Here is a 23,848-nt window from a genome sequence, read left to right on the forward strand (position 1 = left end):
CTCCCTGAGGATAAATGATGCTTCTCCTAGAATGAAGAAATTGTTAGCTGAGGTGTTTTGTTTTTAACCAGCATTTTACTCTGCTCTGCATGCTTGCAGTGAAATTGCTTACTATAATGTAATTTTTGCCACCCAAATCTGTTAGGTTTCTGTTTGTATTGTGAGATTGTGGATAGTGAGGAGGGATACCTTTAAGTCTAATTAGTCAACCGATTCAGGTTTCTTGTATTCTCCTATCCTCTTTTTTAAGCCTCTTTGTCAAGGACTGAAAAGCATATTAAAGTAATCCATTATTATTATGATCCTGTTATTTTCTTACTGATTCTCAACAGTTTTTGCTTTACATATATAGTCCAGTGCTATGTTATTTAGTACATAATTGTTCAATAGGATAGTTTCATTATGGGGTTTACTTTTTTCAAATATAAAAATATTTTGAATCACTTAGAGCTTTTAACCTTAACTTTTATTGTCTCTGATATAAATATCATAAGCCATAGTTTGTTTATTTTTTCCTGGTGCATATTTATTGAGCTAATTATTTTATTATTTATCTATTTTAGTTTTTTAACTTTTATTTTAGGTTCAGGGGTACATGTGCAGGTTTGTGACGTAGGTAAACTTGTGTCACGGGGATTTATTGTGCAGATTATTCCACCATGCAGGTACTAGGCCTAGTATGCAGTAGTTATTTTTTCTGATCTCTCCCTTCTCCTACTCTCCACCCTCAAGTAGGCCCCAGTGTTTGCTGTTCCTTTCTTTGTGTCCATGTGTTCTCATCGTGTAGCTCCCACTTATAAGTGAGAACATGCAGTATTTGGTTTTCTGTTCCTGTGTTAGTTTGCTAAGGATAATGGCCTCCAGCTTCACCCATGTGCCTGCGAAGGATGTGATCTCATTCTTTTTCATGGCTACATAGTATTCCATGGTGTATATATGCCACATTTTCTTTGTCCAGTCTGCCATTGATGGGCATTTAGGTCTTTGCTATTGTGAAAAGTGCTGCAATGAACATATGTGTGCATGTGTCTTCATGGTAGAATGATTTATATTCCTTTGGGTACATACCAGTAATAAGATTGCTGGGTCAAATGGTAGTTCTGCTTTTAGCTCTTTGAGGAATCACCACACTGCTTTCCACAACGGTTGGACAAATTTACACTTCCACCAACACTGTATAAGTGTTTTCTTTTCTCTGCAACCTTGCCAGTATCTGTAATTTTTGACTTTTTAATAATAACCATTCTGACCTGGTGTGAGATGGTATCTCATTGTGGTTTTGATTTGCAGCCCTCTAATTATCAGTGATATTGAGCTTTTTTTCATATGCTTGTTGGCCACATGTATGTCGTCTTTTTAAAAGTGTCTTCATGTCCTTTGCCCACCTTTTAATGGGGTTTTTTTCCTGTAAATTTGTTTAAGTTCCTTATAGATGCTGGATATTAGACCTTTGTCAGATACACTGTTTGCAAATATTTCTGCCCATTCTGTAGGTTGTCTGTTTACTCTCCTAATAGTTTCTTTGGCTGTGCAGAAGCTCTTAAGTTTACTTAGATCCCATTTGTCAATTTTTGCTTTTGTTGCAATTGCTCTTGGCATCTTTGTCATGAAATCTTTGCCCATTCCTATGTCCAGAATGGTATTACCTAGGTTGTCTTCGAGGGTTTTATAATAGTTTTGGGTTTTACATTTAAGTCTTTAATGCATCTTGAGTTGATTTTTGTATATGGTGTAAGGAAGGGGTCCAGTTTCAATCTTCTGCTTATGGCTCAGCTAATTATTTTAAGTAATATTTTATGACTTGATCATAGATACATCTCTTTACAAGTAGCCTAGAGGTGGATTTTGTCTGACTCCCACACCCATCCTGTCACAGGCACTTTTTATGTGTGTCTTCAAATCTCTGGCTGCAATACAGCATTGGAATCCACATCTGTCCCTGGCCATGTTGCATGACCAGCACTGCGGTCCTGGTACAGATGAAGCATGAGGCAATACAGGTGTGAAATGGCTGTGGCCTCTCAAGGAGTAGCTTCCATATCACAGTGGGAAGGTTGCTCACTTTTCTGGAGGGTACAGACCCTGAGCTAGGAGGCAGGCAGGCAGTGAGGGTGGAATAAAGCTTTATCTTTCAGCTGATTAGCTTTCTCTCCTCCAAGTAGCAAAGACAAGTGCCTATATGAATCCCTCTTCATGCTTCTCTTTTCAGTCTCATAGATCTCGATGAGTAAATGATCATTCATCATTCTGGCCCTAGGCTAATTGTCAGTCTTCATTTTTGAAGTTCTTTTGAGTTATGATCTAATTTTGTGTGTGAATTGACGTTGGTTTTTAGTGAAAAGTTAGGTGAGGTTGACTCATGGATCACTAGCCAGACAGCATCCTGAACTGGAATTTCTTAGGATATTTATAATCATTTGAACATCCTGTTCTTCCCTTATTGGATTTTTGTTTTGTTTATAGATATGTCTCCCAAGTAGTGTTTAATTTATTTTAAGAATTAAACAAGCGGCAGAAACAACACGAGGCCTCATAGTGTACTGGGCTTTGGAATCAGATGAACCCAGATCCAGTGTTCAGCTCTGCCACTTATTGGCTGTGTGCTCCTGAGCAAGTTGCTGAAACTCACTGGGTCTCAGTTTCCTTTTCTATAAAAGGGGGATAGTAATTTCCACTCTAAAGAGTGGTAGTGAAGATCAGGGGCAGGCTGTAGTGTTTTACCCATGACTTGTGCTCCTTTGGCCTCATGTGAATGTGAGAAGCTGAATCACAATCAGAAGAATTTTTTGGGAGACGGAATCAGAACAGGGGGACTTGGATGAATTGAATGTTTCAAAACAGTATCAAGCCTCTTTTTTTAATTTATTTATTTTCATTATACTTTAAGTTCTAGGGTACATGTGCACAATGTGCAGGTTTGTTACATATGTATACATGCGCCATGTTGGTGCGCTGCACCCATTAACTCGTCATTTACATTAGGTATATCTCCTAATGCTATCCCGCCCCCCTCCCCCCACCCCACAACAGTCCCCAGAGTGTGATGTTCCCCTTCCTGTGTCCATGTGTTCTCATTGTTCAATTCCCACCTATGAGTGAGAACATGCAGTGTTTGGTTTTTTGTCCTTGCGATAGTTTGCTGAGAATGATGGTTTCCAGCTTCATCCATGTCCCTACAAAGGATATGAACTCATCCTTTTTTATGGCTGCATAGTATTCCATGGTGTATATGTGCCACATTTTCTTAATCCAGTCTATCATTGATGGACATTTGGGTTGGTTCCAAGCCTTTGCTATTGTGAATAGTGTCGCAATAAACATACTTGTGCATGTTTCTTTATAGCAGTATGATTTATAATCCTTTGGGTATATACCCAGTAATGGGATGGCTGGGTCAAATGGTATTTCTAGTTCTAGATCCTTGAGGAATCGCCACACTGTCTTCCGCAATGGTTGAACTAGTTTACAGTCCCACCAACAGTGTAAAAGTGTTCCTATCTCTCCACATCCTCACCAGCACCTGTTGTTTCCTGACTTTTTAATGATCGCCATTCTAACTGGTGTGAGATGGTATCTCACTGTGGTTTTGATTTGCATTTCTCTGATGGCCATTGATGATGAGCATTTTTTCATGTGTCTGTTGGCTGCATAAATGTCTTCTTTTGAGAAGTGTCTGTTCATATCCTTCACCCACTTTTTGATGGGGTTATTTGTTTTTTCCTTTTTATAATAGATGCTCCCTCCTTCTCTCCTGGACTAATGATTCTGCTTACCTCCAAGCTCATATTATTCGAGCATTCATTCAACTTAAAAAAAAAAAAAAACAGCAACACAGTGGGGAGAAATAGATTCTCATTATGTCCAATACAGTGTGAAGAAAAATAGATTTCTCTTCAGAAACCATTAATAAGATCTTCTGAACTGGGCAGCTTCTTGAAAAGTATATGAAAAGTTCTAGAAGTTATGTAGTAAGCTAAATAACTTATCTCAGTACAAAGCACTGTGTCCTGTGTCATGTCTTACTTGGTTTAGAAATTTCAACTGAATGTTGTGGCAGACTTCAGGGGACTGTCATGCTTATACCATGAAACCTGGAGGGTCATTTTGCAAAAATACTTTAAAATTCTAAGTCAGTACAGGTGAGGAGCTATCATAAGTTTTCTGTCTACTCAATAGGAGCAGAACCAGTTTAAATGTCGTCACCATGTGAGAAGTCATATCCAGAAATCCCAGTTAACCGGTGCTGTGTTTCTCCTTTATGCTGATGACATTTTAACACTACTTGATGATTAGGACTCCAGGCATCTGCCTAGCTGGCTCAGCCCTTAATCCAGTGCCAATCCAACTAGTACCTCTTTGACTCTCTCCTTTATGCCATCATACCTGTCCAGTTCTCCTTTGTGACATAGTCTTTATGTGATGGGAGACAAGTCATACCCTCTATCTGATTGTTCTCAGCCTTTCTGCCCCCCACCCCCGGCAGTTAGAGACTCTGGATTTGAGTATAGGGCTTCTTCCCTTGCCCTGTTGTGCCCTCCTGATGGGGGAATGGCATGACTGCCTGGTCAGGCTTCTGCGATGGAAAGTGGGGGAACATGGGCTGTGTGTGGCGGCTCATGCCTGTAATCTCAGCACTTTGGGAGGCCAAGGCAGGCAGATTATTTGAGGTCAGGAGTTCAAAACCAGCCTGGCCAACATGGTGAAACTCCATCTTTACTAAAAAAAAAAAAAAAAAAAATGCTGGGCATGGCTGCGGGCACCTAAGGCAGATTTGTTTGAACCCGGGAGGCGGAGGTTGCAGTGAGCCAAGATCACGCCACTGCACTCCAGCCTGGGCGACGGAGTGAAACTCCATCTCAAAAGAAAGAAAAGCAAAAAAAGCGCGGGGGAATAGAGATAGAGACTGGGCTTGGAAGGAGAGGTGAACATGGGTGTGGGGATCAAGGAAGAATATGTGGAATGAGGTTTTACATTTGCACAATGACACTGAGTTTGTTAGGAAAGAGGGAGGAGGGAAAGAAGGCAGAGCAAGCAGGCTGGGGCAGAGGAAATTTTAGGGGTGTGGAGGTCGAGGTTTGAGGAAAAAGGCATGGAGGTAGCTGTGTATGTGGGTGCAGCAAAAGGGAAATTTTTAAAAGCTCCCCTGGAGTGTTTGAGAAATTCTAGCAAAAAAAACTTGAGATACTTTAAATTTGGGTTGTGTGAACTGTGCCTCCCATGTGATGGAGTTTTGATGTGCTAATACTGTCAGATTAACATCTAGTCCAAGTAGCTGAGGAGTCATTTTCTTTTCACTTAATCATTATGCAAATCTCTGCCCGCAAACATCCTGTGTGTTCACAGGGTTTCATTCAGAGGGCACTCTTTTTTTTCCCCTTCTTTTCTCTGTTTGGGTGTCTCACTGTACCTTCCTGTGCTGACAAAAAAACAATCACCATCATCATTAATAATAATAATAAGGCAATCATAATAACTGTGACAGTTGGAAAAAGCACTAGGAAAAGTGAAAATCGAACTAATACTGTTTGAAATTTTTGAGATAACAGTTTAACATTTTTTTCCCTCATAATTATTTCAAAATTCTGAACACTTTCTGTAGGTGATTTCACAGTGTCTAAAATAAGGATTCACTCATGAAGACAAATCCTCACTAGCCCCTAGTACACACAAGTTCTTCCAGGGCTATGGGAAATAGAAAGATGGGCCAGAACTTGATCTCTCAGGGCTCTTGGTTTAAAAAGACAGATAACACACTTACCCAAATAGGTGCAATGCAAGCTAGATGGTGGTAAATTCAGAAAGGGTACAGAGGTGGTCGGCTTGGGGAATTCAGAGAATTAAGCACATGGTTGTTTTTTGGATAAGACTGTCCTGAATGGGTATCATGTCCAAGCTCCCTTTAATTTCATGCCCACCCTCTTCCACAGAGCATATCCCCAAAGATACTGGTCATCCTTTCTCCTCTCCTGCCAGTGGCTGGCTCACTCCTCTGTCTTTCTTCCATTTCAGTTCTCCCTTCCTCAGAAGTAGTGACATTGGGGTCTTCTCTTCCCTCCTTCCAGACCAATGTGCTACCCTTAACTCCCCTAAGTGCCCTGACCTGGGAGCGTTTTACCAAGGCCTTTTACCCCAAGAGGCTTCCCTGGGGCAGGCCAGAGTGCCAGGTCTGGTCCATTGGTGATGCCAGTGGGCTACCTTTGTCATCTAGAGCAACATGTGTGTGTGCTTTGAGGGGGTGAGGGGTGGGGGTAGATGTTTTAGAGAGAGAAAGTGCTGGGCCAGCACTGAGTGGCCAATCCTGCTTCCCTAAGCCATTCCATATAAGGTGGGTCAATCACTTGGCCATTGTCCTAGATCCATGCCAATTGTCCTTTCCTTTTCTATGTAGATAAACTCATTTTTCCCCCATGTGTCTGTTCATCTGGCCTGTGCACCCACCCGATGGTTGGTTTGAGCCGTTAATAGAGCCCCCAACTCCAGTGATGTGCTAGAAATTTTGCTAGAGAAAGGGTCTTCAGTGTCCCCGGGGAGAGGGGGGTGGAGATAGCAGGTCCCGGCAGGAGAAGTGGGCGGAAGGCACTGCTGAGGCCAGACCCAGGCTTTCTAATTCTAGAGCTAAGAACAGACTGGTTTCCTTGACAACAGAGATGAAGTCTGCTCATCTGCTGCTAGGGGTGGGCTTTTGTGTGTCTGTGGAAAGCACTGGGACTTGGGGACAAGAAAGGCAATCCTTTCTTTATCAGTACAGCAAGCCATTTCTGAAAATTCGCCAGCTCTTACTGTATTATTAACAATATTAAAACCCTCCCAGGTGGCACAGTGACATCAGTTATGTAATCTGTAAATTGGGAATCCAGATATAGAATCTTCCGTTCCCTTCTGCCTCATTGCCTCTGATCCTTGATACATTTTACCATACCCAGAACACCTTTTTGATAACATGTTTTGTTAGCCGACATGTACTCAGCCAAATCTGCATTCACTCTTACCACTTTCAATGGCTACATCAAAAGCATTCCTTCCTTCCTTCCTCAACAGGCAATGATTTGTGTGGCCTGGCTGCTGGGAGGAAATTAAACTCAGCGCTTGATAAGCTGATGTTGGCTCAAACCTGCACTTGTCTGATGGCATCTTCAGAAAAGCCTCTGCAATCCAAACCTTCATGCTCAGTGCAAACCAGAAAACTTCCTCTAAAAACTGGTTCATTTGCTTTAACCACCAGGCCTGATTTCAAGGCAGCACATCCTGATAGTGGCATGGTGTTTTATGCATGCACCGCCTTCCCTTCCTTTGCATTATTAAAGCCTCCTTAAAAAGCAGCCGAGGGATCACTGGGGAGAAGACGAGCCAGCAGTGATTTTACATCTCTCTGCAAGAGGCAACATCTGCCACCAGAAAAACTCAGGGAAAAGATTCTGCAAAATTGTAGCCTATGCCAAATCTAATAGAGATGGCCCTTGGACCCTGGGCTTATAAAAGTAGCTAATTTGTTCAAACGTGGCTAATTTTTGTAGCATGTAATCCTTGAATGCTAAATAACCTAGATGGGAAACTGTGAGAGAGACTCATGAGCCAAGAGTGGCTGTGATGAGATGGGAATTAATTAGCAGGGGAAGGCAGATCAGACGGATGTATGAACAGACAGATGGAGGCCAGAGCCCTACACTGTTTCCCCCAGGCGTTTCAGCAACTCTTTCCCCTTGTGAAGTTCACAACACTGGGGCTCAAATTTAGCTCCTGCACATCCTCCTCCCCCAAATAACCAGTGGTGAGCTGTGGCATTCTAAAGCCCTCCAAACAGTTCCTTTGTTTCCTTCATCTCCCCAAAGGAAAGACACTGACTTCTCCAGGCAAACAGTGGGCTTGGTTCAGAGGAGACTTTAGCTGGCCGAGTTCTTTGTGTAGAGGCAACAACCTCCCAGCCCCCGGGGACCTTACTGCTCTGGCTCTAGACAGACAGGATCCTCCTCTCCATGCCCACCTCTGACATCCCTGAAAGCCATCTGAGGATGGCTCAGGGAGATCCGGGACCAGACCCTGGTCTCGTAGTCTGTCCAGTGCTTTTCCCTCATGATGCAGTGCCTAGAATGCCAGCTTAGTGCCTTGCCTTCTCTGTATAGGGCAGGGGTCAAGTGCATACCCAGGAATTAGGAGAAACTTTCTACTTCATATATATGTGATCTCAATTGATCCAGATATCATTGCATTCAAATGTTTCTCAATTGGACAGGAATTAGTTGTGGACTTACTGTAAGCTCAGCATTCAGCAAGGTGCATGCATCTGGATCTGTGTAGACGAGCTTTAGGAAGGAGTGTTGCTGGCTACATCCAGAGCTGTTTTTGGTTGACAAAATGGTTTTGCAAACTGTGAAGACCTAAAGGCTTCATACTATATATTTTTGTACAACTTCATGCTTGGGTTCCAGCCCACTCACTTTGTCCTGCCTTCCTTCAGAATCATGCCTGGGTTCTCCCCTGCTGCCTGTGCCACTTCATCCTCTCAACTCAATGAGAAGGGAGGGGAAGATTGAAAATATGACCATAAACATTACCTTGGGGCATCAGGTCCCACAGAACATCAGTGGTTTCATTTTGCTTGTGGTGCTTCAAAAATGAAAGGTGGAAGGCACCCCAAAGAATTTCCATTTGTTGTCTTCTGGTGCAGAGCCTGCCACTCATTGGAAGGTTTGGTTAAGGGAAACTTAAGGCTGGTTGGTGCATTGTCTACCTCCTCTTGTGGGACTGCCTGACATGACACATATGGGCTGGCCATATAGCAGGTGCTGCCTAATGAAGGCAGTGTCCCTGGGGAACAGCAGAACTCAGCAGTGCATCGCTGTGGGGTCCGTAGAGGGATTTGTCTTTTCTCCAGCAGCCCATTTATAACTCCAGCAAGAGATCTGTGCAGCCACACATGATCATTGGGCCTTGAGGAAATGAGGGGATTAGAAGGGTCTTGAGGTGTCCTCTGCTTGCACTTTGGTGTGTACATGCACCGAACCAATTCCTGCTGAGCACACCTCTTAACGCTATTCTGGGTGCTGGGGATATGGTGATGCACAAAGTCAGACAAGGCTTTGTCTGCTTAAAACTTCCAGTCTAGTGACAGGTGAAAGCACAGTCTAGTTCTTTGCTATTTTTAGGATTTCAATAAAGAAGTGTCCCCCAATGAACTTTCTCCTAATCGCACATGGTCTTTGCCATTTCCTTTGTCCCCTACTTTAGTGTCAGCCTTCTGCTCACATCTCCTTTACCCTAAAGAGGAAGCAATCCTGAGACAGTAGTAGGTGTGGACAGTGGCATCCTGTCCAGGCAGGGTAGTCCTGTGCAGACCCTGGGTAAGCAGACATTTCTTCCTCCTTTTCTCTTTGGTGTCCCATCAGTTTCTAAGTACCCCTTTTCCCCACTTGCCCAGGTGTCCAGGGCTCCCCATTACAATAAAGCAAGGCAGCCTGCATCCTCCTGGTATATTCCCCTAAGCACTCCATATTCTTTGGGTTCTCCAACCTGTCAGCCCCTGATGTCTGCAAAGCACCAGGAAGAAAGCTGTCTCATTTGGCCACATTGATGTATGAAGGATTAAAAATTTAATCACATGTTGCTTAATGACAAGGCTGTGTTCTGAGAAATGCATTGTTTGGTGATTTCATCATTGTGGGAAAATCAGAGAGTGTACTTACACAAACCTAGCCTGCTACACACCTAGGCAATATGGTATCGCCTATTGCTCCTAGGCTGCAAACCTTGCAGCATGTGACCATACTGAATACTGTAGGCAACTACAACACAATGGTAAGTATTTGTGTATCTAGACATAGAAAAAGTACAGTAAAAATATAGTATTATAATCATATGGGACCACCATCACATATGTGGTCTGTCATTGACCAAATCATGCAGCATGTGACTGTATCTGATCAACTCTTCCAGGAGCACTGACTTTTAAAAAGAGGAGACATATTAGTCAAATCAATCTTCAAATGATTGAACTTCAGGCAAAGAGGAGTAGGGGAGGATGTGTAAGTGGCCTGGTAAGATTTGGGGCAGAGAGGCCAGCCTCACTTCATGCCCATAGGTTAGCTTGCCTTGCCTCTCAGGCTCACATAGACTGTGGCTATTTTGTCCTGCAAACACAGGACATAACAGGTGTGTGTAAATGTGTGCCTGTGTGTCCATGTCTTCTTGTTAGGTCAGTGTTTAACTTGCATGCATCTGTGTGACTAATTTTGGCCCATAGGCCCATGACGGGTGGAGGGGGTCTGCCTTTTGAAGAACCTGTGTGTGCAGAGGCCCAATGTGGTATCATGCTCACATGTCCCCAGCATCCAACCCCAGAGCAGTCACTTTCATCTTCTCACCACTCCATTCACACTGGGGGAAGGGCTGAGGTATCTCACGTATAGCATCCCAGGGCTGCAATTTGGGAGCAAAATAGGATTCATTTTCTTGACACTATATTTCACCATTTACAAATGGTAACTATTGCCTGTGGGACTCTTGAGAAATCATGAAGTGTTAATTAGCAGAAGCACTGTGTATTTAAAATATATGGCACTCTTAAGTAACTATTACTTTAAACCTACTTTGCAGAGTTAAGAAACCATCTGGTCCAAAAATGTGTGGACTTGAATTTTGCTACATATATTAAAAGAAAGTTTTAAATGGTTTTAGAAATGGTCATTTCATATTATGTTAATTTCCTTAAATATGGAAATGCAGGCTGGAAATGCAAGCCTGGAAGCAGGCAGTGACCTGGTTGTGGTCACAGTCTGGGCTACTCTAGTTGACGTCTCCATCTCTCAGAAACAAGGTTTAAATCATTTCTGATGGTCCAAGGGGGTATTTAGAAAGTGTAAAGGACTGGAACTGCAACTGTGGTTTTTCCTTAGAAGCCACACATTTCAAAACTGTTGATCCCAATGACTCTGGATTCTTTTGGATTAAAACTAAAAATGAAGCATGTCCTGCCATATTTTGCAGAGGTGTAGAGGACAGAAACTGAGAAACCCAGGCCAGTCACTGACAACTAAGTATCCGTGAGTCTTTTTTGGACAAAGCACACCACTCTTGGCCTTGGTTTCTTCATAAGTTCAATGAAGGGGTGGGGGAGAGGTTGGGCTATGTTTCAGTCAGGGCCTAACAAGGTAAATAGAAATTTCTTCAAGTGTTCCAACGGAGGGAATTTAATGCAGAAAATTTACATAGGTAATGAAGGAGCTGAAAACCAACCAACCAACAAACAAGCCTTGGGGAAGTGACCCAGAGACCTACCCTGAGGCAGAGGGAGGAAGGAGGTAGTGTTATTCCAGCCCAGGGGTCAAGGTCACCCTGCAGAAACTGGAAGGAACATGGTGGGCCTCTGGCAGAAGCTGGGGCCACGGAGGAGGTATTTCTTGAGACAGTGCATGAGGGAAGGAGTGCCCTGGCATCTCCTCCCATCTTCAGGCAGTGCCTCTAATTGCCCCCAACCCAGCATGGAGCCAGCTGCCATGGGAGCCTGCAGGGGTCAGCAGGAAAGGCTGAGGAATGGTTAGGCCAGTGAAGGCCCAGGCCAGGCTGCCTTCGAAGTCCCTGTAACTCTGACATTCAATGAGAGCTGGAAGCTCAGCGTATCTTTGAGAGTTTGCCAGTGGAAAACCATGCCGACAGGCCCTAGTGGTCTTCAGTGAGGCTTCCCTACTCCCGCACCACCAAAAACAAACATTGCCAAGGTGCCTTTTCTGCACTGGACTTGCCTATGTGGGAGGAAGACAAGGCAAGCCCTCAAGGAAGGTGTCTGTGTGTGGGTAGGAGGAGGATGAGAAAGAGGAGATAGAATAGGGCTTATGCTTGTGGATGGAAAGGGACAGATGAAGCCAGACCCAAAGGTACAGACGTCAAAGGGCTTCTCCCATGAGCGGGGATGGTTACTGTCTGTGCAAAAAGTATATATCCCATCATAAAATAACTCGCAAAAGGGCAATATCCATAGCATGTTTTTCTAGAGCATTTAATGTATTTTCACACACAGCACCTTTTTCAGAGAGTGTCTTCAATCAATACCTGTCAAACTGGATTGATTTGGTATTCATTCACCTAGTGCACCTCTTCTCGAAGGAGGGCAAGTGGTATTGGCAGGCACACTCTGACATCAGCCCAGGACTGACTCCTCACACAGGCATCTCAGCTGTTGTGAAATTTGAGGTGCAGACTGACCCCCCGCTGTGGGCTTCAGGCTCTTTATCTATAAAGCGAGGGGGTTGGGTATATGCTAAGGGCTTTCCCAACTCTGTCACACTGGAGCCCAGCCCAGATCCTGGCAGACAGGTACTGGAAATGGCCTTTTAAGACAATGGGAAAGAGAGCACATACAGGCCGTGGCCTATGAGGTCCAGACAGAGAGCACTGCAGTGGCCTCAGGGACAGACAAGAGTGACCAGCAGAAGCTCCTTGTAGTGACTCCAAACATTTACTTGTATTTCTTGAATATGACATGGGGAGAATGCGGAGCACAGCAGTGTTTCTTCTAAATCCACTTTTCTCTGCCTTGCCGTTGCCCTTGAACCTCGCAAAGCTTCTCCTCTCTCAACAAAAGGCCCCTACAAATCCACGGACGTCCTTGAAGGTCCCATCCTCCTGTTCTTATCCTGTCTCCCTTCCCTGACAATTCTGCATTTTATTTATTTATTTATTTATTTATTTATTTATTTATTTATTGACAGAGTCTCCCTCTGTCGCCCAGGCTGGAGTGCAGTGGCACGATCTCAGCTCACTGCAACCTCAGCCTCCTGGGTTCAAGCAATTCTCCTGCTTCAGCCTCCCAAGTAGCTGGGATTACAGGCATGCATCACCACGCCCAGCTAACTTTTGTATATTTTAGTAGAGACAGGGTTTCACCATGTTGGCCAGGCTAGTCTTGAACTCCTGACTGCAAGTGATCTGCCCACCTCAGCCTCCTAAACTGCGGGGATTATAGGCATGAGCCACCGCGCCTGGCCAATTCTGCATTCTAAAGACCCAAGGAGCCAGTGAGTCAAGGCAGGCTTTTCTGGGAGTTCAGGGAAGAAAAGGGTCTGAGGGAGTGGAAAATCCGGAAATACTCATACAGGAGTCATTTTTGTCCTGACTCATCTACAGAGATGAGTAATAGCAGGAAAAGAAGGCAGTTTAGTGATGAATGGGAGGCACTGGAGCCCAGGAGAGGGAGAGGGAGAGGCAATTAGGCGTTGGGGAATGGAGGGATGGATGAGGAAGGGGAAAGTTCTGCTGGACCCCAGCCACAGAGGCAGGGTCACATGTTGGGGAGTGTTGGGGCTGGTATGGGCTTTGTCTGGAGTAAGCGTTTCATATAAGAGTGGGAGATGATTTAATGGTAGCTCGAGGAGCTTGAAAGCCACAAGATAACTTTATCCTGTTGTCCTGAAAGAAATGGCACAGTGCCAGTCTTCCTGCTCCGAGTCTATGGCAGACACTGGAAATCAATCCTAGCATTCTTCCCACGGAGCGTGAAGAAGGACTCAAGCCCTTCTAGGTAGCCACTACCGATCGATCAAAGCCTGAACATGGTATAAAGCTTTGTGACCATTTGGCTGTGGCCCACAAGAAGTCATGGATGGTTTTTCTGGAGCATTTTGAAATAAAACCCTGTGTGCATTGTGGGGTTGGGGACTGGAGAGACAGCAGTGGGAGAATCCAGTGAGAATGTAGGCTAAGGGCTGTCTGTATCTCCTACCAATTCCTGTGTTGGATTTGGTAGACCAGCCTTTTAAAAATATTCTTGACATAGGCTGTTTTAGTGGGTAAAGCTACCTCCCCAAACCTGGGGCATGCATGCCAGGGGCCTCTCCTCTCTAGTCTACCAAAATGAGCTTCTCGGAAGAGCACAGGCTACATTAGAGGTGAACTCTTGTCTTTTTGGATCAAGTGTTTTTCGCCCATAAAAGCATTAACACAAAAGTCCTGAATTATACATTTCCATCAAGTTCATTGAAATTAGGAACCTGGGATTCTGTCACCAACATTTCCATTCTCCCAGGAATTGTTCTGGGCCCTCCATAAGGCAGGGATCATAAAACCTTTTTCTCACCCCTAGCAAAAAGGATGAGACTACTTCTTGGTTGACCCTGTTAGGGAGTGATGAACTGGAGCAGTCAAAACTCATTAGCACTGCCTGGGTGAGCTGCTATTCAATTCAGAAGCATTGATTGATCCCAGGGACAAGTGCCACTAAAGGTCAATGGCTTCCTTCCACTCTTTATCCCACAGCTGAAAGCTGGGCTCTCATATGCTGTCACAGTGGCCCAGCATTGTGGCTGACTGGATCTACAACCTCTGCCCCTTTGTTTCCAGTGGTTTCCTTTGTCATCATGGTGCTGCTGATGACAATACATTCTTAAACCTTGCTACTCAAAGTATGGTTTGTGGACCAGCAACACTGGCATCACTGGGGGCCTTTGAGACATGCATACTCTCAGCCCTCACCCCAGACCTGCTGAATCAGAATCTGCAGGTTAGCAAAATCCTCAGGTGGTTTGTATGTACATTGTGGTTGGAGAAGCGCCATGACAGTTTTGGAGGCCAGAAGTCCAAACTCATGGTGTCGGTAGGGCTGTGCTCCATCCAGAAGTTCTAGGGGAGAATGCTTCCTTGCGTCTCCCAGCTTCTGGTGGCTCCTGGTGTTCCTTGGCTTGTGGCTGCCTCACTCCAATCTCTGCCTCCATCTTCACAGGGCCATCTCCTGTGTGTCTGTGTCTTATAAGGACACTTGTGAAGGGATTTAGGGCTTACCTGGATGATCCAGGATTATTTCATCTTGAGATGCTTAACTTTATTACATCTGTGAAGATCCATTTTCTAAATAAGATCACATTCGCAGGCTCTGGGAGTTAGGACATACACACATATATATATATTTTTGGCAGGGGGTTGGGGAGGAATATTCAACCCAATACAGATTCCCTTGGAACATTCCCAGACAGCATTCTTCCCAGGTCCTCACTTGCGCTCAACTTCTTCAGCTAGTCCAGCCTAGTTTTCTGATTTACCGACACTGACTGTAAACTGTCAAATAAGACCAGCATTATTGAATGCTTCTTCTATGACAGGCATTATCCTAAGTGTTTTACATGGATGAACCCATTTAATTGCAACAGCCCCTTGGGGTGGCTACCATAATTACCACTCTGCTTTACAGATGAGGAAACTGAGGTACAGGGTGGTTTGGTAACCCTCGCAGCTTGTAAAAGTACACCCAGGATATAAACTAGGCAGACTGCACAGTCTTTGTTCTTCACCCTTATGGGATAATGCTTCTGAAATTATGAAGGGTTTAAAAGGTTATCTTCCTGACAGAAAGAAGAGGCAGTAGAGGAGAGAGATGGCATCAGGGGCCTTTGTTCCACTTTCTGGAGAGGCTTGGGTGCAAAGAGGCTTGGGTGTATCAAAAATATCTTGATACAGTGTGGGCATCTGTCCTGTCCACACCCAATACTGTGTAAAGTTTGGGGCCACCCACCTGTTGGCACGTGGAGGATGTAGAGCACATCTCCCTCACCACTGAGTGGCTGGCACCTAGTACAGTGCCTTGCCTCTGCGTCAGAGGAGCACAAGCACAGCCGTGGCCAGCAGCAACCCCAAGTCCTGCAGCCTTGAGAGGGGGCCCAAGTCAAGGAGAATCCAAAGCAAAAGCAGAGAGCCTGGCAGGGGGGCCTAGAGCCACAAGAGTGATGACAGCAGGCCTCCTTGTGGGGAGCTTGGGGGAGCAGCCCAGGGAGCCATGCAACCTGGCCTGAGCTCCGGGAAACCCACGTGCATAGTGTGTGTCGGGGAGCAGTGTGAGGGTGGGCGGGGGCAGAGACATACCTGCCCTGGGCAGGTGCACTGCTTCATTAGGAAGCTGGCAGCTGAGCCAAGTTCTGAATCCCTCATGAAGAGGCTACCCAGAAATGCAGGAGGAACATTTCTTATGACAGAGGTACTGCAATGGTCACCATTTAGAAATGAGCACACAGTGGTGGAGGGGCTCACCAAGGCCACAGAGCTGCTAAGGCCCTCGCTCCACAGCACGGGGTGGGTCCTGGAATGACAGGCTCATGGCAGAACAGTGCTGGCACAGTGTCTGGACAGAGAAGGCACTTGAAAGGATGTATATTGAGTCCACCCCAACACCTTTTTCATTTAACACGATGAAGGTACATGTTTCCACAAGACAGCTTTTAAGGCCTATGTCATGTGTACATCATCCAAGAAGGTCGTTAGGTGGATATTCACTGTGGCCTCATCACTGGGCACTTTTGGTCCATACCCTGCCTTGGGCTAATACATTCCATTTGTTTGCTAACCAGTATATGAAGCCTCATTGAATGTGCTTGAAATGCCCTTTTCTAAGTGGTGAGAGGTGGGGTCTCCCCTTGCATTTACCCTCCTTATACCATTCATGGTTTTTGGCCTTAGTTTGTAGCCCTTTGCCATTTTTTTTCTCCAGGCCAAAAATCTGACCCCATTCTTTGAGTTCCAAGCTCAAAGAAGATCCTCCTGCGGTGCAAGTGTGTCAGGAGACGGCTGGGCCCAGCATTTTGTGCCTATAATTAATGGCTGGGTCAAGGGGGTCAGGGAATTAGCTGAAAAAACCTGTAACCCAGTCCAGACATTCTCACCAGGCATGCAAGCAGTGTTGTAACCAGCACTGGGGGCTGCAGATTACCTGCTCAGATGGAAAAGTGGAGCCCACCATTTAAAGTGCGTATCAGCTAAAAATCTACCTATGTCTTGTAGTGCAGAAATTCAGCAGGAGACATAACCTGCCTGATTTTATTCAGCTCAGTTTCAGATTCGTTGATGTTCCCTTGAGAACATTTGATGGAGCAGTCAGCCCAGATGTGTGCTTGCTGACTAGATAGAATCCAGACTGTGATTAAAAAAAAAAAAAAAAAAAAAAAAATTCAATTGTTGCAATGTTAAGAATCCATATGAGGAATGATTTAATAGTAGCACCTAACGTTTGTGGAGTCCTTACTATTTGTTGGGCCCTGTGCAAAGCCTGTGCTTTCATATATTATCTTAGATAATGCTCTGAGGAGGGACTGTTCTTCTCCACATTGGACAAAGAACCTGAGGTTTAGAAAAATTAAGCAACTTGTTCAAGGTCACATAACTAGAAAGAGGCAGAGCTGGGATTCATTCCTAGGCCCTTAATGCCATTCAGAGCCTGGATTTGTAGCCATGGTGCTGCATGGTGGAACCAATTCCCTGGGTCCTTCATGTAGAGAAATAGTTTGGGGCCTCTATGAAGTTAATTACCTCCTCCCCACCATAGTTTTTAATTTTCTCTCCTACTCCCAACTTTGGGAAAACATAGGGCAGAATCAAATGGCAGATTTGGGAGTGTTCTTGTGGAGAGAATATAGGGGATGGGAACTAGCATCGATCGAGCACCTACTCTGTACTATGTCCCCCTGGAGAACAAAAGCCCTTGTGGTTTTCATGGACTGAGCCTAATCAGAAATATAGGTGGTGGGTCAATTTCCATTTTTATCTCATCTTGTTGCCTCTCATCTTAGTCTGGTCTTGCCTTATGACATTAAGCTCTTATTTCACAGTACAGGAAGTTGCTTCCTCAGCAGATGTACTGAGATATACACCGAGTGAAAACCTGTTTGGGGGCTATGCACATCAGTCTGCCTTGTTGTAGCTCTCAGGACACTGTACTGGGCAGAAGCATGGATTGACAGTCAACAAATCTGGTCTACTGATAAGCCCTGAATCCAGGTGTCAAGGGGCTCTCCCAAGGCCCTCATGGCCTGTTTCTCTTGTCTCATCCTTCAGCTCCCTGACCCAGTAGATGATCTGCCACCCACCATGTAAAAGGCAGTCCCAAAATGGTGACATCAACTTCTAAGTTGAGTTCCTTACTTCATTGATTCTAAGATACACATTTCCCCAGCATTTCAACATCTTTGAAGTTGGGATGTGTCCGCCAATCAATGATGACTTATAATGATAGTTAGCAATGTTTTTTTTTTTCTTTCTCAGTAATATTTAAAATAATTGGTGTGCCAATCAATCAAAGATATCTTAGAATTGAAGAATACAGTCATGCCAATGCTCGTTTTATTTTTACCCCTCTATCAAATCAACACCTGGGCTTGGATCTCTCAGCCTTCACTTCTGAGACCTACAACAAAGAAAGGTGTTCTTTATGCTCATTGGTGTGACTCACCTCCCATGCCATTCCTTTAAGCAGGAGATGTCCTAGAAGTGAGGCTGGCCTGGGTCTCCAGGATCTGCTAACCCTGTTATCAAATTGTTATCATGATGTTTATTTTTCATTCCCTCCTTCCTCTATCTTATTAATAGTTTTATGGCATTGCAGGAAATTGCAAAGCAGGGGGTCATGTTTTAAGATTTGTGGGCTCGCCTAAGTATTTCCTTAAGTCTGATGTTAGTCGCCAATCACTCCACCATCCAGAAATGAGTTTGATTGAATTTTAAGTTTTCTATAAATGGAGTACCCATTTTATAATCTGCATGTGGGATTGGGCTGGTTTCCTTGATACTTGTCCTTTTGTATCTCTAATTTTAATTGGACTAATCATTAAGGTAATTTCTTTGTTCATGTTAGTACAGAAATTGCCTGGAGATATTAAAAGTCGCTATTAATTATGTGTTCACCACACTTGATTTCCAGAAAACACGTGGCTTTCTCAACACATTTTGCCGGAAGCTATTTTCCCTGAAGGTTGTATCTTAGGGGACTTGATTTCACCTTATTTGAGAATAAAGGAAAACAATTAGAAATATCTTGAGAAAATACACTTCAGGGGAAGATAAATGATCTGTAGGACTCAAAAGGAGCATTTACCTCTGATAATAACCTGCTGTAGGAACCAGAAGAATGTCAGAAAGCTGGTATCCTTAGTATATATGGTTCAAAAAGACATGGCTTCTAAGAAATAGAGTCATGGGGGGAGAATAGACTAAGATGAAAGATCTGAGGTTAAAATGGATATAAAGTAAGGATAGTATGCAAAGTGATAAAATGTTTAATATCAGCATTAAAATCCACGTGAATTTTGCTGAATTAAAATCAGTGAAGTGGGAAATACTGACAAACTGTGAGAATGTAAGGGAAATGTCAACAACAGAATCAGTGAGAAGATAACAATAGATTTAGAGAGCAGAGATCCAACATATAGATAACTGATGGTCCTGCAGGAGACACTAGAATAAGACTATTCTGACCTAAAGGGTGGGAATATGTTTTTCAGGGTAGGTGACCTGCCATAGCAACAGCCTCAGAATCTCCAATCAAATAGATGCTCAGTGGGCTGCTTGCAGTGACTTCCCACTTTCTTGCATTTGGTGGCTGCGTCATTTCCTAGAGCCTGGGAGTTTCCACTGAATCCTCTGCCTCCAGCAGGGAGGCAAGGGAGGAGAAAGGGAGTGGAGAAGGCACCTCCACTCTTAATTGCCTTGGCTGCAGGGGATGCCATCATTTCTGCTTACTTTCTGCTGGCTTACATTCCCTAGGGTTCTGTCCAGACAAAAGCAGGCCTGGGAAACATGGGTGCCCAGGAAGAAGAGGAAATGGGTTTGGGGAGCACATAGCATTGTCTCTGACACATGGATATGCAAACATACACAGAAATATACAGAAGGTGAAATAGCTCTTTCCTTAATATCCCCGTAATCCAATAAGTGAAATGGGAAATACAAACTGTCAGAATGTAGGGAATATGTCAACAATAGAACTAGTGAGAAGAAAAATGATAGATTTAGAGAACAGAGATCCAACATATGGTTAATTGGTGATCCTGCAGGAGACACTAGAATACAGAATCATCAGGGAGAGGAGTGAACAGTCGGACAACATCTCTCCTATTTTCGCCATCCTGTTCTTAACACCCTATCATGGCCTGAGCCTCACTGCTCAGGCTTTTGAGATGTCTCCACATGGAGATTCCGGAGGCCAGCAGTTCCCCATGTGAGCCTTTAGACCTCCCACCCTTAACATACTCCCTCTGCTTCCCACCATCTCCTCTCTCTGGGCCTACTAACTTTCCTCCTTCCCCTCCTCCACACCAGCACTCCCGAGTCTTGTTTCAGTTTTGAACGTTCACAGCTTCCCCAGTCTGGAGAGGGGAGGGATAGTGCAGGATTACCCTCCAGTTTAGATGCAAAGTGTTCCTATTTTCTCTTATGCCCAAACAGTGGGGGGAAATGCCCAGTAAAAAAAACTCCACAAAACAATTTCAACCTTAATGTGCCAAATGAGCATTTATTCCCACCTCTTATGGCTTAGGATATGGTTTATTCTATTAGACAAAAAAGGATACATACCCAATAGCTGTTTCCTTGATTTCTTGGTGGGGGGTGGTTGGGGATGGGGACAAGACAATCCTGTCACATGATCCAGTGAGTTACACTTGACCTTCCTATTGAAGGACAGATGCTCTCAGATTGGGCCAAAGAGCAGAATCAACTGTTTCATGTTTGAATTTGATTGAGGCGAAACTTTTCAAAATATAGCTCCACTGACTTGCCTGAAGGCCAAAGGCAGGCAAGGTGACTGCTTAAAAGTATCTGTGACTGGATTCCAGGACAGCCTGAGGTGGAACAGTGAATCAGGACAGTCAGCTCAATTAGACAGCCTTTTTGATGGGCTTTTATCTGCATAGTTTCTAAGTTTGACCTTTTTACTGAAGGCACTGAGTGTGGGAAGACTGAGCCCAGCCATCCTGCTAGCTCAGCACTGTCTCTCCATCACCAGGGCTTCCCCAACAATCCTTTCTTCCCTTTCACGAAGGCATGAGGTCCACATGGTTTTGTGATCAGTGGCAGAGGCTGCTGATGAGTGGGTTAAAGCCCAGTGCTGGAGCCTTGAGGTTAGGACCCCCTGGTCACCTTCATGAACCTATACCAGAGCACTGTACCCCAGTATTGTAATCATCTCTCTAGAGCCGCCTCCCATGCCCCTGTCCTGGGCCTTTTGAGAAATGGGATTACGATTACATCCCTTCACATCCCCAGTGGTGAGCCAGGTCCTGACCCATGGCAGATATTTTAGTGGAAGGATTGTATTGAGTCCAGATGAAGCAAGTCTCATAGGTGGCTGTACCCACACTGCAGTGACTGGCAGCCCTGGGAGTGCAGGTGGGTGACCCACCACCAGCTGTCACCACTGCAGCCCACCTGTCCTCTTGAGGGGCCAGCAGGATCTTCTTTACCTAAAAGCTAAGTTCACTTTGTCAGAGTGAGTACCAGAGGTGCCTACTTTCTTCCTTGCCTCCTAATCCCCATTTCTGTGCTGGGGAAGAGCTTGGTTCTGAGCCCCGCATGCCAGAAATAGGAAGTAGAATCATCCTTTCTGGTGCTGGCAAAGTCCTCAAGGCTTCTGCCAGGAATATAGAAATTGGGCTGTGGCCACTTGCTGATGTCCATTCCCCCACCTCCTACCAGGCCCCTGGCATCTGCTCCCCTTTGTTCGAATGAGGGGCAGAAAGTGTGGTGAAGTAACAGGAGAACAGGCTCTGGAACTAGAGGGGTTCAAACCCAGGTTCTGCCTTTCACCAGCTCTGTGGCCTGAATCAAGTCACCCAGGTTCCTGCAGCCTCAATTTCCTCTCCCGAAAAACCAGGATGCTGGGTCCTTCACTGCAGGGCTGGGCATAGCACTGGGCACTTATTGGAGTTTCACAGCTTTTGTTGATTGAATAATGTCTTTCTTCAGGATCTAACTCAGGACCTTGGTCCTCATTATGTGCACCCAAGGTTTCCAGTCTCCCTTCCCAACAAGCGTTAAACACATTCATTTCTGATCACCTCAGCATTCATTGTTGGGGCCCTGTTGTGTGTTGCCCTTAACAGTTAAATACATACCTGCATATATGTGCATGTATCTATGTATGTTTCACTTGCATGCAAGTTTTTCAGGAATACGAACATGACTGTGGGCCTCTAGCAGGCAGGGCCATGTCTCATTTCTCCCAGCCAACTTCCCTCTCACATCCAATTCTAGTTCTTGCTCACTCCCGGGCACCAACAGATACTTGACAAATAACTGTTTATTTAGTTAGAGGGTATGGGAATGATTCCAAGTCTGTAAGAAAGAATACTCAGTCCATTCATGCCACAACAATCCAATTCCTGGATAGAAGAACAGAAAAACGTTGCCTACCAACTATTAGGTTTGAGGTCGTTTGCTGGAGGGCTTTTAAAATTCACTGGACTTCACTAGGAATGTTTGCACCAGGGATGCCCAGAAATAAGTACTTATGGGGTCTGCAGCAGTGAAGGAGTTAAAGGATTCTTCCAACTAAGGGGGTGTCTGGAGATGGACATAGACTTTACCATCGCTGTCCTGCCTCTTTCTCTCTTTCTTCTTTTCAACTATTTTTGGCTTAAATGATCACAGCAGTTAATACCTAATCTAGAACTTTGTAAAATTCAGAAGCATTTGAAAAAATGATGATAAGCTTTCCCCATAATCCCACCCGCCAGAGGCATGAGCCTTCTCTTTATCTGAACACATCAGGCAGGGTGCGGTCCAGTCCCTTATTCAACTGTCTTCATTTATTCTGCAAAAGTAGCAGCAGCTCAGCCCTGACCATCTCCTCTCTCACTTGTGGGAGTCTCATTTAGGGATTGGTAAGTCTGGCTTCTGACTTCTAGCCTAAGTCCTGGAGCAAATGCTATGCCGTCCTTGTGGGGAGCTGATCCGTGGGGCCGGGGCCTGGGGCTTTCAGAGGCCAGGACTGCTGAGGGACCCATGGCCATGGCTGTTGGGGAGCACCTGGGAAGTGGCAGCTTGCATCTTTCCACTTTGAGCTCTGGGTGCTGAGCCACACAGACTGTCTGTTCCTGTCTGGAGACTCCCCCACTGAAGTGGCAGGAGACGGCACCTGCCTCTGCTTAGGGCACATGAAGCTTAAGCCGATTTTAACAAAAAGTCAGACAACTCGGGCATCTGTTACTCCCCTTGTAGACCTTTTGTTTCTCTTATAGCCACAAGGAACGATCCATAGAAATGTGATTTCATACTCCAGTGGTTACATGTACTTGGTCTTCAGTGGGACAGGGAAGAAGATGCTTGGTGACAAGAAGCATGTCTCGTGATGTGTAGTCTCCAGCTGCCCTCCTACCAGGGCGAATCCCAAGCAGGGACTCTGCTGAGGGGCTGCAGAGGTGTGAGGAAGTGAGCTTGCCAGGCCTAGAGGGAGCTCCTGGGTTCCTCTGTGCAGAGAGGAGGGTCTCAGCTGAGGGAGGTGAGGGGGTGCTCAAGGGAGGAGGTGAGAGAGACAGAGAAGAGAGCAGGGCTGAACATGGGAGAGCCAAGGAGGTTGTTGTGTGTGATGCGTGGTATGTAATATTACCTTCCTCTCTGTCTCCCCATAATTAATGTCGGATTTGTTAATGTAAGAGTTGCAATCTGTTGCTGGGTTCTGCCTCAAATTAGGCAAGAAGGGTGGCTGAGGGGCCAGCCACTCAGTTATATACCAAGACAAGAGGTAATTTGGGCACTGAGGCACCTGCCATGCACTCCTCCATGAACACTCAGCACCTTACCCTTCAGGGTCTGTCTCCTCACACTGTACCGTGAGCTCCCCTCAGGCCTCACTTGCTGCTGGGACCTCAGGGCTGGACAGGGCTGCTTTGTTAAGCTGGCCCAGCTCTTCCCAATTTACCTTCAACTAACATTTGTTCAGCACCTAACTGGCACCAGGCCCTATGGCAACAGGGAGGATAGAGAAACGCGGAGACACAGGCCGCCTGCCAGGAGCTCACGGTAATAGATTTTTGCTGCCAGGCTGCAAGTGGAATGGAAGAGGCAAGTAAAAGTGATGTGAAAGCCCAGGGCGGGGGTGTAGGGGGCA

The 23,848-nt window shown here is 45.2% G+C and overlaps 1 protein-coding gene across 3 annotated transcripts in view; it reads left to right on the top strand.

The window, feature by feature from the left end:
* Window positions 1–23,848, top strand: part of ADD2 (adducin 2) — a 111,325-nt gene that overhangs the window by 27,738 nt on the left and 59,739 nt on the right. Inside the window, exon 1 of one of the 3 annotated variants that reach the window (XM_009442634.5) lies at window positions 22,532–22,622. The exons of the other annotated variants lie outside the window; for them this stretch is intronic. The gene's annotated coding sequence lies outside the window, so the exon portion shown is untranslated. Of the gene's footprint in view, window positions 1–22,531; window positions 22,623–23,848 lie in introns of those variants that run through there. 3 annotated transcript variants of the gene reach the window in all.

Source organism: Pan troglodytes, chromosome 12 (genome assembly GCF_028858775.2).
Source record: "Pan troglodytes isolate AG18354 chromosome 12, NHGRI_mPanTro3-v2.0_pri, whole genome shotgun sequence".
Classification (NCBI taxonomy): domain Eukaryota; kingdom Metazoa; phylum Chordata; class Mammalia; order Primates; family Hominidae; genus Pan; species Pan troglodytes.